This window comes from Capsicum annuum, chromosome 3, assembly GCF_002878395.1.
Source record: "Capsicum annuum cultivar UCD-10X-F1 chromosome 3, UCD10Xv1.1, whole genome shotgun sequence".
Taxonomy (NCBI): Eukaryota; Viridiplantae; Streptophyta; class Magnoliopsida; order Solanales; family Solanaceae; genus Capsicum; species Capsicum annuum.
The window spans coordinates 241232540-241252071 of NC_061113.1; positions in this window are offsets into that span (position 1 = coordinate 241232540).

The following is a 19532-nucleotide window of genomic DNA, read 5'->3' on the forward strand; positions in this document are numbered from 1 at the left end:
TTCATGGGCAGATTCGGAAAAAATACATTCATCACTTTCTAAAAGATTAATATCAAGTTTCAAAGAGATTTCAAGTGCAAGATTATCCCAAGAATAGGTCTCGGGTTCACTCCTATTCCTTTGATCAGTATTTTCAACATCATCACACACTTGAGATTCATTAATCACATCACACAGATCCTCAAGTGGTGGGCAATTTTCACACAAAAGTTGATTAACATAAATTTCACAAGACGATGTACTTTCATTCAACACAATGGTTTCAACACTAGGTGGACATAAATCGATCTTACAAGAAGAGTCGATTCGGTCATCAATAGGATCAACTAGTGTATTAACACTCACAACAAGTACATCATTATCAAGTGGCAAAGAAACAATATAGTCGCATATAGGCAAGCTATAAATAACACTCAATGGGCTACTAGCCACACAATTATCATTCACATGCACAAAAGTGTAAGGGTTAGCTATTTTACCTTGAATTTCATGACTATGTTCGTTTTTACCTCGGTCTGAAAGTCCATCACAAGATTGGGAAGCAACTTCCTTCATAAAGATCTTATCACAAGTTGTTTGGACAATTGGATTTTGAGGGAAGAGTTTGGATAATAATTGGCGTATAATTTCAATGTGCCGTTGCATATCTTCAAGATCGTCATGGATGCGATTACACGTGGCCTTAAAATTATGGGCATCCATCGTATCTAAACAAAAAAAAAGACAACAACAAGCAAAAGAAAACAAATAATATTAGTAGTAAAAGCTCCTTACCATCACTCGATACACTCACCTTTGTGATTCTCACAATTAGAGCGGCAAATATTGAAAGTTGCTTATACTCCGGTAGTCAATAAGATGTCAATCCTACTTGGAAGCTGGAATGGATTATTGTTTTGATTAACACAAGACATAAAACAAAATTCACTTACGAACTTGAAACAAATAAGTTACTACGAGTTACACACGAGAAAAGCACATAAATAACGAAGACATGAAAGAAACGTATTCAAAAACTAATTAACAACTTAGTAGGTGATTACTAGTTTGTCTATTAGTACTAGGATCAAGAAAATTGAAACTAAAGAAACAAGAAATGAAACTTAGAAATCTAAAATTTTGAGCCTAAGTGTCGTTTTTTAGGGTGATGACATGGCAACCTCATATTGGACGTTAAAATTGTTGAAAGTTTGAGAAATTTTCTTATCTTCAAATACTACTGATCAAATTCCAAGTGGGGAATGGTGGAATTTCGGCTATGGGAGGGTAACAACAAGATTTTGGAGCCCTTTTTTCAAGTTCAAAAAGTGTTTGACTTTTTTGTACCTCTTTGGCTAAACACCTTTTGAAAGACTTTTGGCTCTTTCCCTTTTTGTAAGTCTTGGTAGGTGGACTTTCTTCTTTTGGCAAGACAACTTTTGAAACCCTTTTGTTCCCTTTCCCCTTTGTATGTCTTAGAGTTGTTTCTTTCAAGACTAACAAAAAGACACTCTTTCTTCAATTTCTAAGATCAAACAATCATTTTCTCTTCAACAAAATATGAAGATGGTGAAGAACACCAAGAACACAACTTTTGAATCTTGGAGTTCTATGGTTCAAGTTGGATCCCACACATCAACAACACATTTTCAAGCTCCAACCCTCAAAAACATCAAAAAAAATGTTTTTAAGCAACAATCTCAACAACAAACTTCAACAACACTCTTTCAAGCCACCAATCCTAAAAAAACAGTAACCTTCAAAGTTCAAAAACAACTAGGAAATCCTAACTAAGACTATACTAAGGTGATCTACTCTCAAGAGAGAGGATTTCAATTGTTTACATATTTCATCTTTCATAAACTAACTAGCAAATGAACTAATAGAACCTATTTATAGTCTAACTTATTACATAACAAAATAACCACAATACCCTTAATGAAAAGGGGTGGTCATGGAGTGTTACTTGGACAAGGATAAGTAACCAAAATGTCCGTAATGAAGGCCCAAAACTGTGAGTCCTCAATATTCGATGCTCCAAGCAATCTTTCACACGTGAAATTGCTCTTTGGTGTACTCAAATCGGCCCCTCCATGTAGGATCCCATTTCCTTAATACGACCAAAGATTGAAGCCCCACGTACAGACTTCGAATGAGGTCATTGAAAGATATGGCGACCATTTGAATCATATCACCACCCCTGAAACCGTGGGCTACAGCAGACCGATTTAGCTTAAAAATGCCCCGTTCATGCTGTTTCGCCCGTTTTCCCACCCAAATGGCCTAAAAAATTAAACGGACCATACTAAAATGATCACCAACATCCCTAGCATGCCCTAGTTGATTTTTGGCCTACATCACGCCTGGATACCGGGTCCACCCCCAAAACCGTGGGCTATAGCACACTGATTTGGCCCAAAAATGCCTCGTTCGCGCCATTTTGCCCATTTGTCCACCCAAGTGGCCATAAAAAATTAAACTAACTACACTAGAAAGATCCCCAACCTCCCTGCCATGCCCCGCTAGATTTTCAACCCACAGCAAGCCCGAACCCCGAGCCCACCCTAAAATCGTGGGCTATAGCTCACCGATTTTACCCAAAAATGCCCCGTTCGCCCCGTTTTGCCCGATTGTCCACCTGAATGACCATGAAAAATTAAATGGACCATACTGGGATGATCCCCAACATCCCTACCATGCCCTGTTCGATTGTTGGCCCACAGCACGTCTGGACCCTGGCCACCCTCAAAATCGTGGGAGATAGCACATCGATTTGGCTAGAAAATGCCCTGTTCGAGCCGTTTCGTACGTTTGTCCACCCAAATGGCAACAAAAAGTTAAACCGACCATACTGGGATAATCCCCATTCTCCTTGGCACATCCTGGTCAATTTTTCGCCCACAAAAATCCCAGACCCTGGTCCACTCCTGAAACCGTGGGCTATAGCACATCGATTTGGCTCGAAAATGCTCCGTTCACGTCATTTCGCCCGTTTGTAAACCCAAATGGACACGAAAAATTAAACGGACCACAATGGGATGATCCCCAACCTTGCTGGCATGCCTTGGTCATTTTTTGGCCTACAGCATGCCCGAACTCCGGGCCAACCCCCAAAACTGTGGGCTTTAGCACATCGATTTGGCCAAAAAATGCCCCATTTAGATCGTTTCGCCCGTTATCCATCCAAATGGCCATGAAAAATTAAACAAACTATATGGGATGATCCCCAACATCCTTGGCATGCCCCGAATGATTTTTGGCCCGCAGCACACCCGTTCCCTAGGCCCACCCTCGAAACTGTAGGCTATAGCACACCGACTTAGCTCGAAAATGCCCTGTTCGCGTAGTTTCGCCCATTTATCCACCCAAATGGCCATGAAAAATTAAACGAACCATATTGGGACAATCCCCAACCTCCCTGGCATATCTCGGTCGTTTATTAGGCCACAACTCACCTGGACCACGAGTCCGCCCCCAAAACCGTGGGCTACAGCATACTGATTTAGCCTGAAAATGTCCCGTTCACACCGTTTTGCCTGTTTGACCACCCAAATGCCCATGAAAAATTAAACAAACTATACTGAGACGATCCCCAACCTCCCAAACATGCCCTGATTTATTTTCGGCACACAACATGCTCGGACCTCGGGACCACCCTAGAAGCCGTGGGCTATAGTACGCCAATATGGCCCAAAAAAGCCCTGTTCAAGCCGTTTTGCCTGTTTGTCCACCCAAAAGGCCACGAAAAAAGAAACGGACTGCACTGGGATGATCCCCAACCTCCCTGGCACTCCTCGATCAATTTTTGGCCCACCACACGTCCAAACCCTAAGCCTATCCCTGAAACCATGAGCTATAGCACACCGATTTGGCCTAAAAACGCCCCATTCATACCTTTTCACCCGTTTGTCTACCCAAATAGCCACGAAAAATTAAACGGACCACACTGGGATGATCCCCAACCTCCCTGGTATGCGTCGATCAATTTTCGACCCCAAACAAGCCCGAACAACGGGCCCACCCTTAAAACCGTAGGCTATAGCACACTAATTTGGCCAAAAAATTCCCAGTTTGTGCCTTGTGGCTCGTTTGTCCACCCAAATGGCCACAAAAAATTAAACGGACCACACTGGGACAATCCCCAAACTCCCTGGTCACATAGCACGCACGGACCCCGAGCCTTCCCCCAAAAATGTGGGCTATAACACACTAATTTGGCCCAAAAATGCCCTGTTCATGCCGTTTTATCTGTTTGTCAACCGAAATGGCTACAAAAAATTAAACGAACCACAATTGAATGATCCCCAACCTCCCTGACATGCCTCGATTCATTTTCGACCGATAGAACTGTGGGCCCACTCCCAAAACCGTGGGATATAGAACACCAATTTAGCCCAAAAATGCCCCGTTTTAGCCGTTTTGTCCGTTTGCCCATCCATATGGCCATGAAAAGTTAAACGGACCACACAAGGATGATCCCCAACCTCCCTGGTACGCATCGGTCAATTTTTGGCCCACAACATGCCCATCCACACAAATGGCCACAAAAAATTAAACAGACTAGACTGGGATGATTCCCAACCTCTCTGGCATACCCCGATTAATTTTCAGCCTGCGGCACGCCTAGACCATTGGCCAACCTCCAAAATCGTGGGCTATAGCACACTAATTTGGCCCAAAAATATCCCATTTGCGCCGTTTCGCCCGTTTATCAACCCAAATGGCCACGAAAAAAAAACGTACCACATTGGGATGATCTCCAACCTTCCTGGCATTCCCCAGTCAATTTTTGACCCACAAAAAGCTCGGGTCCACCCCCAAAACTGTTGGCTATATAGCACACCGATATGGGCTGAAAAAGCATTATTCGCACCGTTTCGCCCGTTTGTCCACCCAAATGGCCATGGAAAATGAAATAGAGCACACTGGGACAATCCCCAACCTCCCTCGCACTCCTCAATCGAATTTTATCCCACAACACGCCTGGACCCCGGGGCCACCCCCAAAACAATGGGCTATAGCACACCGATTTGGTCCAAAAATGCCTCGTTCGTGCTGTTTTACCAGTTTCTCCACCCAAATGGCCACGAAAAATTAAACGGACCACACTGGGACGATCCCTTACCTCCATGGCACGCCCCGGTTGAATGTTGGCCCACAGAACACCCGGACCCTAGGTCCATCCCCAAAATAGTGGGCTACAGCACACCGATTTGGCTCGAAAATGCCTTATTCATTCTGTTCCGCCTGTTTGTCCACCTAAATGGTCACAAAAAATTAAACGGACCAGACTAGGATGATCTCCAATCTCTTAGGCAAGCTCCAGTCGAATTTTAGCCTACAGCATGCCTGGACGCTGGGCCCAACCCCAGAACCGTGGGCTATAACACATCAATTTGACCTAAAAATGCCCCGTTCAAGTCGTTTTGCCCGTTTGTCCACCAAATGGCCACAAAATTAAATGGACCACACTGGGATGATCCCCAATCTCACTGGTATGCCCTGATTGATTTTTGGAACATAGCATACCCGAACTCCAGGCCCACACCTAACATCGTGGGCTATAGTAAACCGATTTATCTTGAAAATGCCCCGTTCGTGCTGTTTTGCCGATTTTTTCACCCAAATGGCTTCGAAAAATTAAATGTACCACACTAAAATGATCCCTAACCTCCCTAGCACACCATGATCGATTTTTGTCCCACAGCACGCCCGGATCCCGAGCCCACCACTAAAACCGTGGGCTATAGCACACTGATTTGGCTCGACAATACCCTGTTCATGCCGTTTCGCCCGTTTGTCTACCCAAATGGCCATAAAAAATTAAACAAACCACACTGGGATGATTCCCAACTTCCCTGGAATGACTCGCTCTAATTTTGGCCAACAGTAAGCCCGGATCCTAGGCCCATCCACGAAATCGTTGGCTATAGCACAATAATTTTGCCCGAAAATGCCATGTTTGTGCCATTTCGCCCGATTGTCTACCTGAAAGGCCACAAAAAATTAAATGGACCATACTGGGATGATCCCCAACATCCCTGGCATGGACAAATCAATTTTTGACCCATAATACGTCCCGACCCTGGGGCCACAACCAAAACCATGGGATATAGCACACCGATTTGGCCCGAAAAATGAACTGTTCGAGCTGTTTCACCCATTTGTCCACCCAAATGGCCACGAAGAGTTAAACGGACAACACTGGGATGATCCCCAACCTCCTTGGTATGCCTCGATCGATATTTAACACATAGCACACCCGGACCCCAGCCCACCCCCAAAACCATGGGCTACAACATACTGATTTAGCCCAAAAATGCCCCGTTCGCGCAGTTTTGCCCGTTTGTCCACCCAAATGGCCACAAAAAATTGAACGAATCACACTGGACTATCCCCAACCTCCCTGGAAGGACATTTTTGGTCCATAGCACTCCCATACCCTGGCACACCCCCAAAACCGTGGGCATAACACACCGATTTAACCTGAAAATACCCCGTTTGTGCAGTTGTGCCTGTTTGTCCACCCAATGACCATGAAACTTAAATGGACCATACTGAGATGATCCCCAACCTCCCTGGCATGCCCCGGTTGATTTTTGACCCACAGCATGCCCGGACCCCTGGCCTATCCCCGATACCATGGGCTATAGTACACTGATTAGGCCCGACGATGCCCCATTTGCACTGCTTCACCCGTTTGTCCACCCAATTGGCCACGATAAATTAAACGGACCACACTGGGATGATCTCCAACTTCCCTGGCCCACCCCTAAAATCGTGGTCTATAGCACACCAATTTGGCCTATAAATGCCCCGTTTGAGCCATTTCGCTCGTTTGTCCACCCAAATTGCCACAAAAAATTAAACGGACCACACTGGGATGATCCCCAACCTCCCTGGTATGCCTTGGTCAAATTTTTGCCAACAGCACACCCGAACCCCGAACTCACCCCCAAAATCGTGGGCTATAGCACATCGATTTGGCTCGAAAATGCCCCATTAGCATCATTTCGCCCGTTTATCAACCCAAATGGCCACAAAAATTAAACGGACCACACTGGGATGATCCCAAACTTTCCTGGCACGCCTGATCAATTTACGACCCATAGCACGCCTAGAACTCGGTCCCAACCCCAAAACCGTGTGCTATATAGCACACCGATTTGGCCCGAAAAATGCCCCGCTTATGCCATTTCTACCGTTTGTCAACCCAAATGGCCAAGAAAAATTAAACGGACCACACTAGGATAATTCCAAACCTCCCTGGCATGCCCCGTTCAATTTTTGGCTTACAGCACGCCCGAACCCCGAGCCAACCCCAAAACTGTGGGCTATAGTACACTGGCTTGGCCCAAAAATGCCTCGTTCGCTCCGTTTCGCCTGTTTGTCCATCTTGATGGCGACGAAAAATTAAGTGGACCACACTGGGACTATTCCCAACCTTGCTGGCACACCCCGATCAATTATCGATCACTAGCACACCCTGACTCTGGGTCCACCCCCAAAACTGTGGGCTATAGCACACCAATTTGGCCTAAAAATGCCCCGTTAGTGCCATTTCGCCCGTTTGTCCACCCAAATGGCCACAAAAAATTAAACGAACCACACTGGGATTATCGGCAACCTCCCTGGCATGCCCCAGCCCTGAGCCCACCCAGAAACCGTGGGCTATATCACACCGATTTGGCCAGACAATGCCCTGTTCATGCTTTTTCGTCTGTTTGTCCACCCAAATGCCATAAAAAATTAAACGGACCACAATGAGATGATCGCCAACCTCCATTACGCGTCCCAGTCAAATTTTGGCCCATATCACGCCTGGACCCCGGTACACCCCCAAAATCGTGGGCATAGCACATCGATATGACCCAAAAATACCCATTCGCGCCGTTTCGCCCGTTTGTCCACCCAAATGGTTATGCAAAATTAAACGGACCACACAAGTATGATTCCTAACCTCCCTGTCATGCCACGGTCGATTTTTGCCCACAGAACACTCGGAACCCAGGCCCATCCCCAAAATCATGGGCTATAGCACACCGATTTGGCCCGTAAAAGCCCCGTTTTGCACGTTTGTCCACCCAAATGGCCACGAAAAATTAAACGGACCACACTGGGATGATCCCCAACCTTCCTGGCACTCCCCGATTAATTTTTGACCCACAACACGCTAGACCTCGGGCCCACCCCCAAAATCGTGGGCTATAGCTCACCGATTTAGCCTGAAAATGCCTCGTTTTCGTCGTTTCATCCGTTTGTCCACTTAAATGGCCACATAAAATTAAACAGACCATACTGGGATGATACCCAACCTCCCTACCATGCCCCGATCAATTTTTATCCTACAGCACGCCCAAACCTCGAGCCCACCCCTGAAACTGTGGGTAATAGCACACCAATTTGGCCCGAAAATGCCCCATTCATGCTGTTTTGCCCGTTTGTCCACCCAAATGGCCATGAAAAATTAAACAGACGATAATAAGATGATCCCAACCTCCCTGGCATGCCCAAGTCAAATTTCGGCACACAACACGCCAGGACCCCGAGCCCACCCCCAAAACCGTAGGCTACAACATACCAATTTGGACTGAAAATGGCTCATTCATTCTGTTTCGCCTGTTTGTCCACCATAATGGTCACAAAAAATTAAACGAACCATACTGGGATGATCCCCAACCTCCCTGGCTTGCTTCGGTCAAATTTTGGCCCACAGCACGCTTAGACCCCGGGCCTACCCCCGAAACTGCGGGCTATAACACATCGATTTTTCCTGAAAATGCTTAGTTCGCATCATTTCACCTGTTTGTCCACACAAATAGCCACAAAAAAAATTAAACTTACCTCACTGGGACGATCCCTAATCTCCTTAGCACGACTCGGTCAATTTTTTGGCTTACAGCACGTCTGAACCCCAGGCCCACCCTCGAAACCGTGGGCTTATAGCACACTAATTTGGCACAAAAATGCCCCGTTCATGCCATTTCGCTCGTTTGTCCACCCAAATAGCGATAAAAAATTAAACGGACTATACTGGGATGATCCCCAACCTCCCTGGCATGCCTCGATCAATATTAGGTCAAAACCACGATCGAACCCTGGGCCCACCCTCAAAATTGTGGGCTATAGCACACCGATTATGCCCAAAAATGCCCCGTTCATGCCATTTCGCTTGAATGGCCACAAAAAATTAAATGGACCATACTGGGATGATTCCCAGCATCCCTAGCATTCCCCAATCGATTTTTGGCCCATAGCACGCCCGGAACCTGGGGCTACCCCAAAACCCGTGGGCGGTAGCACATCGATTTGGCCTGAAAATGCTCCGCTCGAGCCGTTTTGCCCGTTCGTCCACCCAAATGGCCATGAAAAGTTAAACGGACCATACTAGGATGATCTCCACATCCTTGGCATACCTCGGTCAATTTTTGGCCCACAGCACGCCCGGATCTCGGCCCACCCCCTAAACCATGGGCTATAGCACACCGATGTGGGTTGAAAATGCCTCATTCATGTCGTTTCGCCCGTTTGTCCGCCCAAATGGCCATGAAAAATTAAAGGAACGACTCTGGGACAATCCCTAACCTACATGACATGCCCCGGTCGAATTTTGGCCCACAGCACACCCGAACCTCGAGCACACCCCCGAAACTTTGGGCTATAGCTCATCGATTTAACACAAAAATGCCCCGTTAGCGCCGATTCACTTGTTTGTCCACCCAAATTTTGATGAAAAGTTAAACAGACCACACAAGGATGATCCCCAACCTCCTTGGCACACCCCAGTCAATTTTTGACCCACAGCACGCTCGAACCCCATGACCATCCCCGTAATTATGGGCTATAGCACTCCGATTTGGCTCGAAAATGCCCCATTTTGCCAGTTTGTCGACCAAAATGGCCACAAAAAATTAAACAGACCACACTAGGATGATCCCCAACCTCTCTGGCATACCTCAGTCGATTTTCGGCCAATAGCAGGACCGGACCCCGGACCCACCCCCAAAACCATAGGCTTTAGCACACCAATTTGGCCCGAAAATGCCCCGTTCGCGCCGTTTTGCCTGTTTGTCCACCCAAATGGCCACGAAAAATTAAACGGACCATAATGGGATGATCCCCAACCTCCCTAGCATGCCTAATCGATTTTTGACCCATAGAAAGCCCGAACTCCGCGCCCACCCCCAAAACCGTGGGCGATAGCACCCCGATTTGGCCCAAAAATACTCCGTTTGTGCCATTTCACTCGTTTGTCCACCCAAATGGTCACAAAAAATAAAACGGACCATACTGGAATGATTCCAATCTCCCTGGCACACCCCAGATGATTTTCGGCTAACTGCACGCCCGAACCCCGGGCCCACACTTAAAACTTTAGGCTATATGACACTAATTTGGCCCGAAAATGACCAGTTAGAGCTGTTTCACCCGTTTGTCCACCCAAATGGCCACAAAAAGTTAAACGGACCACACTGGGATGATCCCCAACCTCCTTGGCATGCCCCAATCGATTTTTGGACAAGAGCACACCCAGACCCTGGCCCACCCCTTAAACCGTGGGCTATATAGCACATCGATTTAGCTCGAAAATGCCTCGTTCGTGCAGTTTCACCCATTTTTCCACCCAGATGGCCACAAAAAATTAAATGGATCACATAGGGACTATCTGCTACCTCCCCACGCCACGGTCAATTTTGGACCATAGCATGCCCGGACCCCGGCCCACCCCCAAAACCGTGGGCATAGCACATCGATTTAACTCGAAAATATCCCGTTTGCGTAGTTTTGCCTGTTAGTCCACCCAATCGAAATGAAACTTAAATGAACCATACTGAGATGATCCATGACCTCCCTAACCCGCCTCAATCAATTTTTGGCATACAATACGCTCGGACCCTAGCCCACCCCCAAAATCGAGGTCTATGGCATATCTATTTGGCCTAAAAATGCCCCGTTCGAGCAGTTTCACCTATTTTTCCATCTAAATTGCCACGAAAAATTAAATAGACCATACTGGGATGATCCCCAAACTCCAGGCGCGCCCCGATCAATTTTTTGCCCACAACACACCCGGACCTATGGCCCACCCCTAAAATCTTGGGCTATACCACATCGATTAGGCCCGAAAATGCCCCGTTAGCATCATTTCGCCCATTTGTCCACCCAAATGGCCACGAAAATTAAACGAACTACACTAGGATGATCCCAAACCTCCTTGGTATACCCCAATCGATTTACAACCCACAGCACACCTAGAACCCGGGCCCAACCCCAAAACTGTGTGCTATAGCACACCGATTTGGCCTAAAAATGCCCTATTTATGCTATTTCTACCATTTGTCAACCCAAATGGCCACAAAAATTTAAACGGACCACACTGGGATGACCCCGAACCTCCCTAGTACGATTCATTCAATTTTTGGTTTGCAGAATGCCTGGACCCCGGGACAACCCTAAAACCGTGGGCTATAGCACACCGGTTTGGCTCGAAAATACCTCGTTTGCTTCGTTTTGCCCGTTTGTCCACCCTAATGGCCACAAAAAATTAAATGGACCACACTGGCATGATCCCCAACTTTGCTGGCATGCCCCAATTGATTATCGGCCTGCAGCACACCCTAACCCTGAGCCCACCCCCAAAGTCGTGTGCTATAGCACACCGATTTGGCCCAAAAATGCCTTGTAGCGCTGTTTCGCCCGTTTGTCCATCCAAATGGCCACGAAAAATTTAAAAAACCGTACTGGGATGATCCCAACTTCCCTGGCATGCCCCAATTAATTTTTGACCCACAACACGCCCAGTCCCTAAACCTACCCAGAAATCGTGGGCTATAGCACACCGATTTGGCCTGAAAATGCCCTATTCATGCTGTTTTGCTCGTTTGTCCACCCAAAAGGCCACAAAAAAATGAAACAGACCACACTGCGATGATTCCCAACCATCCTGGCACTTCCCGATCAATTTTTGGCCCACAGCACGCCCGAAACCTGAACCCACCTAGAAACCGTGGGCTATAGCACACCGATTTAGCCCGACAATGCCCCATTCACGCTGTTTCACTCGTTTGTCCATCCAAATGGCCAAAAAAAACTAAACAGACCACATTTGGCCCTCCATGGCACACCTCGATCAAATTTTAGCCCACAGCACGCCCGGACCCCGGGCACACCTGCAAAATCATGGGCTATAGCACATTGATTTAACCCGAAAATGCCCATTCACGTCGTTTCGCCTATTTATCCACAAAAATGGTTATGAAAAATTAAACGGACCACATGAGGATGATCTGCAACCTCCCTAGCATGCCATGGTTGATTTTTGGCCTACAACATGCCCGGACCCCGGGCCCATCCCCAAAATCGTGGGCTATAACACACCGATTTGGCCCATAAATGCCCCGTTTTACCCGTTTGTCCACCCAAATGACCATGAAAAATTAAATAGACCATACTAGGATGATCCACAACCTCCTTGGTACTCCCTGATTAATTTTCGACCCACAGTATGCCTGGACCCCGATCCCACCCCCAAAACCATGGGCTGTAGCTCACCGATTTAGTCTGAAAATGCCCTGTTTCCACCATTTCATCCGTTTGTCCACCTAAATAGCCATAAAAAATTAAACATACCATCCTTGTACGTTTCCCAAATTCTCTACCAAGTACCGATCAATTTTCATCCTACAACACGCCCAGACCCTGAGCCCACCCCTGAAACTGTGGGTAATAGCACACTGATTTGGCCTAAAAATGCCCCATTCGCGCTGTTTTGCCCGTTTGTGCAACCAAATGGCCATGAAAAAAATAAACGAACCATAATGGGATGATCCCAACCTCCCTGGCATGCCCCAGTCAAAGTTCAGCCCAGAGCACGCCCATACCCCGAGCTTACCCCCAAAATCGTAGGCTACAACACACCAATTTGTCCTAAAAATGCCTCATTCATTTTGTTTCACCCATTTGTACACCCTAATGGTCACGAAAAATTAAACGAACTACACTGGGATGATCACCAACCTCCCTGGCACTCCCCGATCGATTTTTGGTCCACAGCACGCCCGGAACCCTGGCCCATCCCCTAAACTATGTGCTATAGCACACCAATTTTGCTTGAAAATGCCCTATTCGCATCGTTTTGCCCTTTTGTCCACCTAAATAGCCACAAAAAATTAAACGAACCTCACTGGGATGATCCCCAATCTCCCTGCCACGACCTGGTTGATTTTTGGCTTACAGCACGCCCAGACCTCGGGCCCACCCTCAAAACCATGGTCTTATAGCACAATGATTTGGCCAAAAAATTCCTTGTTTGTGCCGTTTTGCCTGTTTGTCCACCTAAATGGCCATAAAAAATTAAACAGACCATACTGGGATGATCCCCAACCTTCCTGGCATGCCCTGGTGGATTTGGGTCCACAGCATGCTTGAACCCTGGGCCATCCCTAAAATCATGGGCTATAGCAAACCGATTATGCTAAAAAATGCCCTGTTCGCACCGTTTCGCCAAATTGTCCACCTGAATGGGCACAAAAAATTAAATAGACCATATTGGGATTATTTCCATCATCCCTAGCATGCTTCGGTCAATTTTTTGCCCACAGCATACCCATACCCCGAGAAAACCCCAGAAATCGTGGGCGATAGCACACTGATTTGGCTCGAAAATGCCCTGTTTGAGCTGTCTTGCCCGTTTGTCTATCCAAATGACCATGAAAAGTTAAACGGACCACACTAGGATGATCCCCACCTCTTTGGCATGCCTCGATAAATTTTTGGCCTATAACACACCTGGATCCCGGCCCTCCCTCGAAATCACAGGCTATGGCACATTATGCGGCTCGAAAATGCCTCATTCGTGTTGTTTCGCCTGTTTGTCCACCCAAATAGCCACGAAAAATTAAACGGACCCCACTGGACGATCCCTAACCTCCATGGTATGCCTCGATTGAATTTTGTCCCATAGCACACCTGGACTCCGGGCACACCCCAAAAACTATGGGCTATAACTCATTGATTTGACCCAAAAATTCCCTGTTCGCGCTGATTCGCCCATTTGTCCACCCAAATAGTGATGAAAAGTTAGATAGACCTCACAAGGATGATCCCCAACCTCCCTGGCACGCCCCAGTCGATTTTTGACCAAAAGCACGCCCGAACCCTGGGCCCATCCTCAAAATTATGGGCTATAGCACTTTCATTTGGCCTGAAAATATCCTATTTTGCTCGTTTATCGACTAAAATGGCCACGAAAAATTAAACAGACCACACTGGGATGATCCCTAACCTCTCTTGCATGGCTCGGTTGATTTTTGACCCACACAAGTCCCAGACCCCGGACCCATCCCCAGAATCATGAGCTATAGCACACCAATTTGGCCCTAAAATGCCCCGTTCGCGCCGTTTCGCCCGTTTGTCCATCCAAATGGCCACGAAAAATTAAACGAATCACACCGGAATGATCCCAACCTCTCTAGCATACCTAATCAATTTTCAACCCACAGCAAGCCCAGACTCCGAGCTCACCCCCAGAACCGTGCGCGATAGCACCCCGATTTGGCCTAAAAATGCTCCGTCCACGCTATTTCGCTCGTTTGTCCACCCAAATGGCCATGAAAAATTAAACAAACCATACAACAATGATCCCAACATCGCTGGCATACCCCAAGCAATTTTTGGCCCACAGCACGCCCAAACCTCGGGCTCACCCTTGAAATAGTGGGCTATAGCACATTGATTTGGCCCAAAAATACCCTGTTCGCATTGTTTCGCCCATTTATCCATCTAAATAGCCACGAGAAATTAAATAGACTGCACAGTGATGATCCCCAACCTCCATGGCATGCCCCGGTCAGTTTTTGGCCCACGGCACGCTCGGACCCTGGGCCCACTCCCAAAACCATGGGCTATAGCACACCTATTTGGCTCGAAAATGCCTTGTTTGTGCCGTTTTACCCGTCTATCCACCCAAATGGCCACAAAAAATTAAACAGATCATACTGGGATGATCCCCAACTTCCTTGGTAGGCCACGATCGATTTTTGACCTATAGCATACCCGGAACCCGGGCCCACACCCAAAACCGTGGGCTATAGCTCACCAATTTGGCTTGAAAATACCCCATTCGAGCCGTTTTACCCGTTTATCCACCTAAATGACCACGATAAATTAAATGGACCACACTGGCATACCCCGGTTAATTTTTGGCCTACGGCACGCCCGTACCCCAGGCCCACCCCCAAAACCGTTGTCTATAGCATACCGATTTGGCCCCAAAATACAACGTAAGCACCATTTTGTCCTTTTGTCCACCCAAATGGCCATGAAAATAAAATAGACCACACTGGGATGATCCCCAACCTCCCTGGCATGCCGCGATCAATTTTTGGCCCACAGCACGCTTGGACCTCGGGTCCACACCCAAAATCGTGTGCTATAGTACATCTATTTGACTCAAAAATACCTATTCACGCCGTTTTGCCCATTTGTCCACCCAAATAGTCACCAAAAACTAAACGGACCACACTAGGATGATCCCCAACCTCCCTAACATACCTCGGTTAATTTTTGACCACAACACACCTTAACCCCGAGCTCACTCCCGAATTTGAATGCTATAGCACACTGATTTGGCCCAAAAATACCACGTTTTGCCCGATTGTCCCCTCAAATAGCCACAAAAAATTAAACAAACCACACTGGGATGATGCCCAACCTCTCTGGCACGTCCCAGTTGATTCTCGACCCACAGAAGGCCCAGACCTAGGCCCATCCTTAAAACCGTGGGCTATAGCACATCAATTTGGCCCGAAAATGCCCCGTTCATGTCGTTTCTCTCGTTTGTCCATCTAAATAGCCACAAAAAATTAAACGAACCACACTTGGATGATCCCCAACCTCCATGGGATGCCTCGATCAATTTTAGACCCCCAGTAAGCCCGAACATCGGCCCCACCCCCAAAATCGTAGGCTATAGCACACCGAATCAGGCCGAAAATGTCTCGTTCATGCTATTTTGCTTGTTTTTCCACCCAAATGGCCACGAAAAATTAAACGGAGCACACTGGGATAAACCCCAACCTTCATGACCTCCTCTTTTATTAAGGGTATTTTGGTCCATTCTACGATGTAATAAGGTAGGCTATATATAGTCTCTTATTAGGTTTTTTTTATTTAGTTGTTTAATGATGAATGTATGAAATATTGAAAATCGTCTCTCTTGAGAGTAGACCATCTTAGTGTAGTTCTTAGTTAGGGCTTGGATTATCCATTGTAGTTTAGGGCTTGGAAAAGCCAATATAGTTCTTTGCTTGGAAACGGTGGATCTTGAGTTGAGTTGATTCCCTTGGCCGTCACCGTAAGAACTTGGTGCTTGTTAATGTGATTTGTAGAGGTTTTAGAACTTGATACACTCATTAGTTGCTACATTTCATATTCTCCTTATGTCAAGTTATCTATCTTCTTTATCTTTAAGCTTATGTTTGCTTCCTTGTGTATTTTGTGTCTTGCTTGTTACCGGTGTTTGGGGGTCATTGTGGGTCACTTGTGGACTATTTTGAGCTTGTAGATACCGTGTGGTATCATTTGGTATCAAAGTCATCATTGATTTCATTCCCACGAGATCAATCTTGGGCTTGGTATCTTGAAAAATCACAAAAATAGTGTTGAAAAAACTGAAAAACATTAAAAAAAAAAGTAATTTGTCCCATTTTTGTGTTTGGGCTGAGATTTGAGTCTTGTCTTTCTTGTGTTTTTTGTGTGTTTTGTTGTTGCTAGTGTTAGTCCCTTCTTCACTAACAGTAATAGAGTCTACATCTAAATTTTGAGCTAAATCCAAGTGGTTCTTGAATGTTGGAAGGTTGCTGATATTGTTGTTGAAGTTGGTGGCTGGAAAAATGTTTTGTTGATGTTGTTGATGAAGATTGGTGGCTGGAAAAATGTTTTGTTGATGTTGTTGTTGAAGATTGGTGGCTGGAAAAATGTTTTGTTGATGTTGTTGTTGAAGATTGGAGCTTGAATATGTGTTGTTGATGTTTGGGAGGTCCAACATTAACCTTAGAACTCCAAAATTCAAAGTTGTGTTCGTGGTGTTCTTCAACATCTTCATATCTTGTTGAAGTGAAAGTGGTTTGTTTGATCTAAAATCAAAGAAGAAAGAAGGTGTGGTCTTGTTAGTCTTGAAACACATGCCAAGACTATTATAAAAGAAGAAAGGGGGCTAAAAGACTTTCAAAAGGTCTTATTACCAAAAGAAAGAAAGGGGTCTTCCCAAGACCTACAAAAGAGGAAAAGGGGACAAAGGCTTCAAAAGGTGTTTTGCCAAAAGGGTGAAAGAAAAGTCAAGCCTTTTATTTGAACATTGAAAAGTCTCTATGTCTTGTTGTTTCCCTCCTTAAGCCGAAAATACACTATTCCAATTGAACATTGATCAATACAAATTGAAAACAAGAAAAACATTTTTCAAAACTTTCGACAATTTTCAACAACCAATGAGAGGCTGCCACGTCATCATTGAAAGTGCTTAAGCTCAAAATTTTTTGATTCTTAGTTTCATTTTATTGTTTCATTAGTTTCATGTCTTGATTCTAGAATTAATTAACAACTAGTAATCACCTACTTAGTTATAGATTAATTGTTGAATCCGTTTCTTTCGTGTCTTCATTATTTATGTGTTTTTTCTCGTTTTTAACTCGTAGTAACTTCTTTGTTTCAAGTTCATAAGTAAATTTTGTTTTTGTGTCTTGTGTTTATTAAACAAGAATCCATTTTGGCCACCAAGTAGAATTGACATCCTATTGACTACCGCAGTATAAGCAACTTTCAATATTCGCCGCTTCAATTATGAGAATCACAAAGGTGGGTGATACGAGTGTTGGTGAGGATCTTTTACTACTAATCTTGTTTGTTCATTGTGTAGGTAAAAAGGTGATATAAGGGGAACATGTCTTCGATAGATGGGGATTATTTTGACTACAACATGGGAGGCTATGGTTGTAGTGAGGGATTTTATGGATACGAAGTTGGGGGAGATTGCGGAGGCTATGAAAATAGCCATGATCAAAACTTGGGCAGATTTGAGAGTTACGGTTTTTAGGGACAAAATGAGGTGAATGAAGTGTCTAGTGCTTATGGTGAACTTGGACATGATGTAGGACCTTGTGATGGATCTTATGATGACATTGAGGCATGTGAGGAGTCTTACACTTCTCACTCCGAACCTAGATTTAGTGTTAGGTATAAACCTTTCATTCGCAAAGCATATGAAAGCTATGATGAGAGTACACGTGAGGAGTGTGAAGATTCATATCCTCTACCTTGTAGTACTTCTTATCAAGGTTGATATAGTGTGAGTGTTTATACTAGCTCTAGTGGAGGTTGTCCAATGAGAAGAAAAGGGTATGCATCTCCAAAACCGAGAGGTACTCGTGTGCCTTACAATGTTGATCCGAGAAGGATTGTACACTCCGGAAAGGTGACCATTTATGGGATAACGGGCTACCTCGTTGTGTTAAATGATAGGTACTATGGAAACTACATCCTTCCATCCATGGTTGACTACTTGGGGTTGTTTTGCGAGCCTTTACTTGTTCCATACTTCTTGGATGGGTTTAAGGTTACAAAGAGGGTTAAAGTTGTCCTCTCCCAATTTGAATACCATGAGGAGGTGTGGTGCGATATTCTTCCATTGGCATATGGTCATGTATGCTTAGGTGCCGATTGGTTTGCACAACATAGAGTTCCAAATATGCAAAATTGGCCTAATGTTGTAAGAGACCGGTGGGGAAATTACCTTGTAACATACATGCTTCCCGAGCCGCAAAGAAAAGTGAATACCTACTCCAATCCAAATGCTTATGAGAGACAAAATATGGAGAGAAGTAAGGGTGTGCAAGGTGGTAATCCGAGAGTGAAAAAAGGAGAGGTTGTGTGGAGCGAAGTGAGGGGATTTCCACCAAACCGAGCTAACATTGTTTTTCCTTATATTTCTAAGGACATTTGTGTAGGTACCAACATGGCAAGTTAAGGAGAGCAATGCCGAAGTGAAGTTTCTGCCCAAGCTTGTGGAGGACCTTCACAACACAGCAAAGGAGAGTCGACTCAAGAACTGCAAGGTAAAATAGCTAATTCTTACACTTTTGTGCATGTGAATGATAATTGTGTGATTAGTAGCCTATTGAGTGTGAATAGTAGCTTACTTATTTGTGAGTCTAATGATTCTTTACCTTTTGTTGATGATGTACATGTTGTGAGTGTGGATACACTAGTTGATCCTATTGATGACCAAATTGACTCTTCTTGTGAGATCAATTTATATCCACCTAGTGTTGAAGCCTATATGTTATTTTTGAAAATTGCCCACCACTTGAGTATGTGTGTGATGTGATTAATCAAACTGAAGTGAGTGAAGTATTTTAAAAAGTTGGTCAACAAAAGGGAAGTGAACCCGAGAGCTATTCTTGGGACAATCTTGTGCTTGAAATCGCTTTGAAACTTGATATTGATCTCTTAGAGAGTGAGGAACTTGCTTGTTCCAAATCTGCCCGTGGGTAGGGTCA